The 9,754-nt window shown below is 39.8% G+C and overlaps 1 long non-coding RNA gene across 1 annotated transcript; it reads left to right on the forward strand.

Moving 5' to 3' along the window:
- The first annotated feature begins 5,684 nt into the window (after positions 1–5,684).
- On the forward strand, positions 5,685–9,004 carry LOC135256834 (uncharacterized). Its single transcript, XR_010330531.1, has 3 exons — positions 5,685–6,674; positions 8,173–8,355; positions 8,762–9,004. It is a non-coding gene; the product is annotated as an uncharacterized LOC135256834 (long non-coding RNA).
- The last annotated feature ends 750 nt before the right edge of the window (positions 9,005–9,754 follow it).

The following is a 9,754-nucleotide window of genomic DNA, read 5'->3' on the forward strand; positions in this document are numbered from 1 at the left end:
TTTCCCAGTTAGAGATTGTTTACTCTAATAGGAAATAATGGTGTCCTTCAGGCTAGTAGCTACATAAAACAAAGAACATTTGTTCTGTGACTTCTGTATGTGTGTATGCTCGTGTGCGTGTGTGCATGTTAACTGAGTGCAAAAGAACATTCTGGCTTTCCAGTACATACTTCATTACTGAGTGCAGCTGCACAGTCTGTCCAAAATATAAGTTAGTCAGCTTACACACATTGAAAATGAAGCACAGACTTCCATAGATTTGAAGCACAGAAAATGTGTTGGTGAAAACTCCCTATCTCACACACACTTGATTCATTGGAGTGCTTACACTACACCCAATATATCATTTTAACTTCGCCCTTCATTTCAATTGAAACTGTTGGCAGTTTAAACAAAACCTTTTACTTTAGTTCTCAGTGGTACTTAAATAGCATTTGACAGTAATTATTCATGATTATGTTCACTTCCCCAACAAAATGATTTTGCTTTACAACAAAGCCCAAAATGGAATTATGCATCATCCACACTTTCCTTCGGTAGTCTGCTTTGTTCATTATCTGCAAAGAATTACAAATATGCTTCAAGGTCATGGTAAATATACCGATTACATTATGGGAAAATCATTCTCATGATAGAAAAACATGCCTTGGAAATGAATGCTTCTATTTGTTCATTATGCATTGGGCAAGCGCTTAATTAATATACTGCAGCAAACCCATTGTGGTTATCCATCTGGTTTGTGCCCAGGCGTAGCTGGATAATGGTTATAATCCATGTGGTTATATTAAGACTTGCATTCTATTCAGTTCCTCTTACATAATTAGCTGGAACCTAATAAACATACACAATACCCCTTTTGATAGCAGTGTTGGGTTCTGTACAATGTAGGCTCCAATAGAAGAGGCAAGACATACAGCGAGTCGGTTGCGTACTTATTTGTATGTGCACACAGGAGATGCCTCATTCTCAATGGCTGATAAAACATAGGCTTTTGTTAGAAGTTTCTCATGAAGCAGTTTCACTACCTTCTGTATCAAAATGGGACCTTCACCCCCTTCCAACACAATGGTACAGAAAGAAACAGCACAAATGTACAAGCATGTAAATGAAACATAAAAACATGCAAATATTGTCTCAAGATGTATCAGCCTCGAGAAACATATGTAGGAGAATAAGTGCCCTGGAACCGCGGCCTTGGTCCAGTTCCATTAAGATACATTGGTCCGGTTCAGTTAAGAGACATTGGTCGGTTCCGAGAGACATTCATCTAAATACTGTCAGGTCAGTTAAAAACGATTCATTATGGAAGACATTGGTCCAGGTATAGAAAACATGGCCTTGAAGATGAATGCATTCTATTTGGTTCATTCAGCATTGGTCAAGTTCGTTAAGAATATACTGGCGCGAAAACATTGTTGGTATCCATCTGAGTTTGGCCAGTCGTAAGCTTTGGTAATGTGTTAAGACCATTGTGGTTCATTAAGACTTGGGCTTCTGATTCAGTTCCTTTACAAATTAGCTGGCCTAATAAACATGCCTGCCATTTGAAGCAGTGATGCTTATGTAAAGTGGCCCAAGTGAAGAGGCAAGAATTTCAAACAGATCGTGCATTATTGTATTTTTGAAAGAGTGCCTCATTCTCTGATATAAGGTGATAAATCATAGCGCTTTTGTTAAATGTCCCATTGAAGCAGTTTCACTACCTTCTGTATCAAAATGGGACCTTCACCCCCTTCCAACACAATGGTACAGAAAGAAACAGCACAAATGTACAAGCATGTAAATGAAACATAAAAACATGCAAATATTGTCTCAAGATGTATCAGCCTCGAGAAACATATGTAGGAGAATAAGTGCCCTGGAACCGCGGCCTTGGTCCAGTTCCATTAAGATACATTGGTCCGGTTCAGTTAAGAGACATTGGTCCGGTTCAGTTAAGAGACATTGGTCCGGTTCCGTTAAGAGACATTGGTCCAGTTCTGTTAAGAGACCTTGATCTGGTTCAGTTCAGAGACATTGGTCCAGTTCCGTTAAGAGACATTGGTCCGGTTCCGTTAAGAGACATTGGTCTGGTTCCGTTAAGAGACATTGGTCCAGTTCTGTTAAGAGACATTGGTCCGGTTCCGTTAAGAGACATTGGTCCGGTTCCGTTAAGAGACATTGGTCCGGTTCCGTTAAGAGACATTGGTCCAGTTCTGTTAAGAGACCTTGATCTGGCTCTATTAAGAGACATTGGCCTGGCCATGTCAACAGCGTGATGACCTTATGAAGAGTTGCACCCCTTAAGTGATGGGCTAAAAAGTTTCAACCAGACTGGACATTAAAATGTGGGTATTTTTTGGAAAGAGTGACCTCATTCTTAGATCATACAGGGAATTAAAGGTCTAGTCCCAGCTGAACTCAAAGGAGCCACTTGTGTAAATGCCCCTTAATGCTCAAAGGCACCCCCCCACCACTTCCCACACACATATACACACAGCACGTGTCCAAGGGCTGCTGTGTGTCTTGACAAATACAGTGCTTTTAATGTCTCATGCAGGGCTGTGGGTCCCTTTGCCATTAACACTGCGACATGACCTATAAAAACATAATAACGCACATGTAGTTTTTGCTTTGTTAAAAAAAAAAAAAAAACGTTTCTGCAGATTATCTGACAATCACCTCAATAATTCTAACTTCATTGCAGACTTGAGAAAGACGTACGTGAGGATGTGATCATTCTGGGGTTCAGTTCTCTCATAAACAAATATTTTTTCTGTTTTCCAAAATGATGGGCTTGTGTTTTTCCAAGACTACCGAATCTACATGGTCAGACATGGTCAGCTCGGTTCGTAGTCATCGAAACTTAATAGAAAACTCATCATTCATCAGCCTTCATTGTATCATGTCCTTAAACTAACATGACTTTTAACTCATTTGTCTGGCAGATTGCCACAAGTTCTCTAAGTAAAGGGTCTTATTTCTCAGTCGAAAAGGTAAAAGGTATCAGACAATGCAGCATCATTCTTCAGTCCACCACTAAGATTTTACACTGTACATTTCAGTTGTGGGCACAGGAGTGATGCCATTTTGTCCACACCTTTCGATGTCCACCATCTAATTCCACTACTAATTTTATAGATATAAATTGTATTTCAAAGGCCATAATGCAACTTTAGGGGAAAAATGTGTTTATGTGTAAATGCTATTCAAAACAAATAATTTTCATAACAGCTGCTCAACCAATAATAATAAAACAATACTTAGGCTGTTGACCATTTCTGACCTTGCAATAAACATTTTTGCTGCATTCTGCCCAAAATAAAGAAGTTGACCAAATATGCCATATTTCATCAGCTTAAAAAATAAAAATCCTTTTTCAAAAAATAAAATAATGTGTGTGCCTCTGAAGGGAATCACAAGAAAAGGGGTGTTTCGATACCAAGGTGTGTCTGGAAAGCCACATTGACCTTTTTTCTTGTAAAGATGATTACTGTTTATTTATGCCAGAACAATTCTGGCTTGCCTTTTTAACACATAGAGAGACAGGTCCTATCTGAATCAATTGACCTAAGCACAACCAGTGTGTGGAGAATATACTGAATGAAGCCAACAGCCTAACCAGGCCACAATTCTCAAATCTCATTTAACTTTTTAATGAATATGCCAAAAAAAGCAAGTTAATTAATCCACCCTGCAAATTCAAGAGCAGACCTTCCCAGGCTGCTGACGCAGTTCAACTGTTCTCTGGAGGCAGGAACTTAAAGAACCATAGAAGCTGCTGTAAGACCAACGATGATGCGACTAAGTGGAGGAATCGCTGCACTTAGTAAGAAACACAAAAGAAGATTAGAGTGCCTTTCAGATATGAATCTGCTATAAAGGAAAAGAGTTCCCAAACACTAGCAGGAGAAGCCTATATGTGTACACAGATGGTACACAGAGTAGATGCACAGGGCAGCATATGGGGGAGGGGAAGTGTGATTAGAGGGAAGCACAGTCCTTCTGCAGAGCGTCAGATACAGATTGTCCCTGTCAAAATTTCCCTTTTTTCTCTGTACGTTTTCCAACAAACAAGACTCTTTTCCTCTTGCTGTATGTGTGTATAGCTCAGTGCCATAACATCTGCACCTGAAATCCAAAATGGCTTATAATTTCATTTTTTTAAAAACCAAGGTGGTTGTATGCATGCTATTTAAACTGCACATCATTTTTACTGTTGGGACAGCATGCCTTCTATTTGTCACAGAAATCTATCATGTGGAGGCAATTCATTTATTAGAGCTGTGTGATAAACGTCAAGGAAGAGGAGACCGCCCCACAGTGCCCTCTCTGGCTTAAACACACTGCACCACTGCTCATAATCCTTCTGCTGTCCTTGGAGGGTCAAAGCAGTGAATTGTTTATTTGCTCTTTCTGACAGAGGCATTCACACACAAATACATGTATACACAAAGTCTCCCTCACTCACTCACTCTCTCACACACAGACACACACACTCACACACAAATAGACAAAAGGAGGACAAAGGGCTACAAATGCTTGCATACACGGAGTTGCATAAATACAAATATTTACAAAGACAGACACATAAATAAAACCCCATCCTCCTTCCCCCTCTCTCTCTCTGTTTCACTCACTTGCACTCCCACACAAACACACATACGCACACACACAGGCAGACGCGGACACACGCACACACACACACACACTCAATGACCTTCCCTGTCTCCTTTACCATTTTTAGCACAGGTTGCAATTTGTGACCAGTTTAAAAATTTAGACAGATGCTTGTGTGTCATCCTCAGTCTCCTGCTAGCAGACAGGTGCAAGGAAGCTTCATGTTCCAGATTGTTTAAAGCCTAATTGAAACAGTTACAATAAAAACATTCTAATTGCCATCAATACATATTTTACTGGAAAAAAAAAAACATACACTCACATGAAGGAGAGGACAAGAATCCTCAAATTTTGCTAAAAGGGCTATGCCGAAATACCTGCTAAGCCGGTAGGTGTGGTACCATGGCAACTGGGGCTCAGGTTTGATGTCATCACCATGGAAACCAACCCAGATTGCCTGTCACAGCATGAGATTGGTGTTTCCATGGCAACACACCAGCTGAGTTATAATCTTGTCTTGTTTATGCGCTGCGGTAGGGGGCATGAAAGGAGCACGTCAGAGAGCCTCTATATTTACAACTGCACCACACTTACCCTTTGAACCACGTTTAACTCCAATCAAAATGTCTGCTCACTAACTCCAACAGCCAGGTATGCACAAACATCAACAAAGTCATGAAACATTTTCTGAAATGCTTCGAGGTCCCCCGCCTCCCCCAAAAGAAGAGTTTGGAAAAACATCTGAATCCAAACGTATAGTATGTATTTATAATTCACATCCAACGGTAAGAAAGTGGTGTATTATGCATTACTAGAACCTTCCAAGATGAACAGTGTCCATTACTGAGACATACGAATCAGGTGCTCTGGTATACCTATGTATGGCTGTCATTTCAACCACAGTTGCAACCCCTGAATTGTAATAAAATACAAATTATCCTCACTTAAACTTTTAAATATATATTTACCTTCTGAAGGTCACATCATTTTTTAAAAATCAATGCAGACCTGAAGAATACATTTCTGTCATTCACATCATAGAACTTTAAACTTTTAAGTCTTCCAACCTGGCACTGTAATACAATTCCCACTAAACATTTCACCAACAGCTTCATTGAAATAATAGACAAAGACTTAAATGTAATGAACTACAGGACTTTCAGCAAGAGAAGCACTGAAATGGCTGTATACTTTCATTAATGATGAAACTGGAAAGATGTAAACACTGTATTGACACGCCAACTTGCTTGATTGTCCCACACATGACTATAGGATGGATTTTGGGGAGGACATTTACTATTTGTAGTGAGCATGTGTACTGTTTAACATGCTTATCATTTTAAAAAGGAATGTCATTTTTCTCAAAACATCATCATTAGCAATTTGTTAGCGTTTACAGTGCTATCTCACAAAGCAGGTTATTATATAGGCCGTACTCTGTTTGCATTATTGTTAAGATGGTAAAAAATAGCATTTAGTTTTATATTTGAGTTTTTCCTGCAAACACACATTTTCAAAAGCATCAATAGACAAGAATGCGGCTAAAAACTAGCAAACACTAGGGGTCCTTAGTACTGAGTCTGAAAACCCCTTTAACAGTCCATTCAAATTCCAATCTTCTCTCACACTCGTTTCAAAATGGAGCAGGGCTAAAAGGCTGCCCTTCAGCTATGAAGGTTTTAGACACACATGAAGATGCAGGGGGGAAGGATGGAACCATTGACCCTCATTTATTGTGAAAGCGCTCACAGCCAGGTTCCCCGCTCCCAGGTTCTCATGAATACCATGAAGCCATTAACTCCACCCACCGGAATGCTTATTCTGCGAGTGTGAGGTTGTTCGGTCTCAGTTACCACGCCAATGTGCGTTCACTCGACAGAGGATGACTGACCCAACGCACCTTGCTGAATTCACACATATCCACAGCATGTTAATGTACTTCCTATTTCCTCAAACGCACCTCCTACGCTCAGTTAACATATCGCGGTCATAGTCACTTTTGTGCTTCGGGAGCCAAAATGTGTGCTGCTTTATATTTTCACTTTAACCAATTCAGACCCAAGAAACCAGGCAAGGTGAGTTAAATGTGCAATCAGCTGTTTTAGTTAATCAGTGCTGAGTAAGAATGAAAACCTATACATCCTGTATGTATCTCTAAGGATTTAAGTAATGGCATCATTCTGCAGCCTCTCAGGCTTGTATTTGCTTCCATCTAGTGGATGAGACACAGAACACAATATTTATAGTATTTGCCTTCGTCAATTTACCAGATTCATTAGGCTAATCTTATTTATAATTAAACACTTTCAAATGATTAGTTTCTTTGAATTCTATTTAGAAAGCAAAAGGGTTATACACCGAATCATTTAATCCTATTAAACATTAGGATTATTGTAAATGTTTGTTGACATTGTTTTAAATCTGGGTTTGTTGGGTGTTAAGATGGGTGGATATTTGTATCTGGAATCACCTTAATAAATCCATTTTACTTGTGTGTATATTGTTGGTATAATTACAGTCATTTCGTCCCATGCAGTATATAGTTAATCGTGTAGTGCGCTGTGCACTGAACAGGCACTGACTAAGTTAATTGGTTAGCCCCAGCATCCAACTGAGCTGAATTGTCTGTAAGTGTTTTAAGATGTGGAAGAGTGGTGATACCAGAACGGACCAGGGTTGAGTATTTTTAATACTACTACCCATCTCTCCAGACCCAGTGCCTACCCTTGAACCCTCAACACAGAAAATCTAAGCATGAGTGCACTTTCGATTGTGCATCTCTAGATAATTTGTTCCAATTGCACTTAGGCACCAGGGATTATACATATAATGACATCATCACCTACGATGATAATCATCTACCCATGATTACGGAGATTAGGGAGAGAGTTTCCACAAGATTCCATATGACAGTGCTTTTAAATCTGCGAAGAGTGGATGATGAGAGGAGAGGTCAGCTGAGGGCACTGGGTAGAGAACTGCAACATAGTGTGATCGCTAGAAGCTGGACTGAAAAACTTAAAAAATATAAGAAGCATCATAGAAGCAAGGTTTCATACTTTATAAACCTGATATTTCCTCTCTAGTTCAGGAAAGGCTTAGAACAGGCTCAATGAGGTGAGGGCAGAAATGGAATTGTTAATGTTTCTTGGATATGTAATAGGCTTATCTTGAGTGGAACAGAGTAGTTTTGTGGTACAAGGTGAATTACAGATTTAATGCTGTTATTTGCTTCTTGCTTCTATTTTGAAATTCTTTCTCAAGTTGGGCAAGCAAAGAGGTGTGAGAGTGTAAGACTGTTAGTGTAAAAGCTGGAGCACAGGCTTGTTTTGATGTCTATATTGAAATGGTGTCAAACACATCAACCACATGATTTTTGCTGTTTCGTTGCCACTCTTTCCTCTCTAACAATTATAATGTGCCCAATCCTCTGACAGCTCCCATAGGACCTATATTTCCTTATGCAGTTTAGAGATGGCAAGGAGTCAGATTGCTTGGACTGGTGTACTGAGTGGACATTGGCATGCTGCCACTAACCATCTTTTTTCTCTCCATTGTCAAATGTTACATGAGGTCACCTCCTGTGGACAGCGATGTGCCTGGCTAGTGTCATCTGGATCTACACAGCCTTTTCCAGCCTGACCGCTCCTGTTCTCCCGACCGCTGAGGGTCTCCCAACCTTATCCAGCCCTTCCTCCAGATTCATTAACAAAACAGTTTACTCAGTCAGACTGTGTAATATCAACTGTATTAATGGTAAATGTAATGTAGATTGTTAAATGATGTGAAAGACCAAAATTATTATCATATACAACACATTTTTCAGAAAATGTTTCTATGTATAACCCTTAGAATATAAGATGGTTCTTTGTGGAACCCTTAGAAGATAAGAGGGTTTTGGGTAGGACCGTTGGGTATTAAAAGGGTTCTAGGCAAGGCCCTTAAAAAAGAAAGCACAGAACTCCACATAGGGGATTCTAGATGGAACCCTCTATTAAAAGGTACTTTTTAGAAACCTTCATTGCTTAATCAGTTTTTGGTAGAACCATTCCCGGCGAGCTCTAGGTAGAATCCTTAAGGCTGTTTTATATTTCTGTGGAGTACATGTATGTTACATTCCCTTGCTTTGTGGAGTCTCTGCATGTCTGTCCCAATCCTGCAGGTGAAGCTGATTGTGGACTTGATTGCCTGATGATGTGCGCCTGTGTACACCTGACAGCCAAGTGGATAAAGTCTGAAGCCAGTTTGAAACAGCTTTTAGAGACTCCTATTGAGACTTGTTTCTTTGTGTTTTTACCATTTGCAGCTACCATGTTTTGTTTTCAGTTTACGGAAAGCCCAGAAAATCCAACAAATGCATTATAAATGAAAAAACATTTCTCAGGTTTATTGTACCCAATAAAGATGTAGCTTTATGGAAAGTTCTATCTCATATGTCATATGAGTATTTTATGAGTAATGCTTTTTTTATGCTTGGACATTCACAATCCTGTTTAACCCTAGAGGCAAACTTATCTGTGTGGTGGGGTAATGGTCTTGGTTACTGACTTTTTATCACAAGGTGCTTGGTTTGACTTCCCCTCGAGGACGTGTTACATCAAAACTTTCCTCCTAGAGGGAGGGGCACAATTTGATTCTTCTATTATGGTGAACCTATCGAATAGGATACCATTTCCTGAAATCTCCTGTACCCATCTAGACACGACTGTGGTAGCATCATCATGGTCGTGACTGGAATACATTTGAGATAAATTCTTTTGAACAAGGAGTTGCTGAAGTTGTGCAAGTATATTGTCACCTTTAAGATCGATCATGCCAAGATTTAAAAAATGAAATATTCTCAAAATATTGGTTTCAATGATGCTAAGTTGCGTAAAGCAACTTGGAAAATTTTGCGGGACAAGTTTGTGAACACCCCAGCGGCGTGGAATGACACAAAACAAAGAAAATGGAGTTCGTATTGAGTATACTGACAACAGTGTTCGGCAACATGCTCACCAGTGGTTCTTTTTCGAAAAGTTTCTACGTCCTTTATATGCTACTGCCTACTTAAGCAGCAGACCAAACCGCTTCTGTGCCTGTGTACAGGAAGCCTCCTGCCAGCAGGGGGCAGAAATGTATGCCTGTGAGGTGCAGCAGCTGTGAGATTAACTGG

This window comes from Anguilla rostrata, chromosome 6 (genome assembly GCF_018555375.3).
Source record: "Anguilla rostrata isolate EN2019 chromosome 6, ASM1855537v3, whole genome shotgun sequence".
In the NCBI taxonomy this organism is placed as follows: domain Eukaryota; kingdom Metazoa; phylum Chordata; class Actinopteri; order Anguilliformes; family Anguillidae; genus Anguilla; species Anguilla rostrata.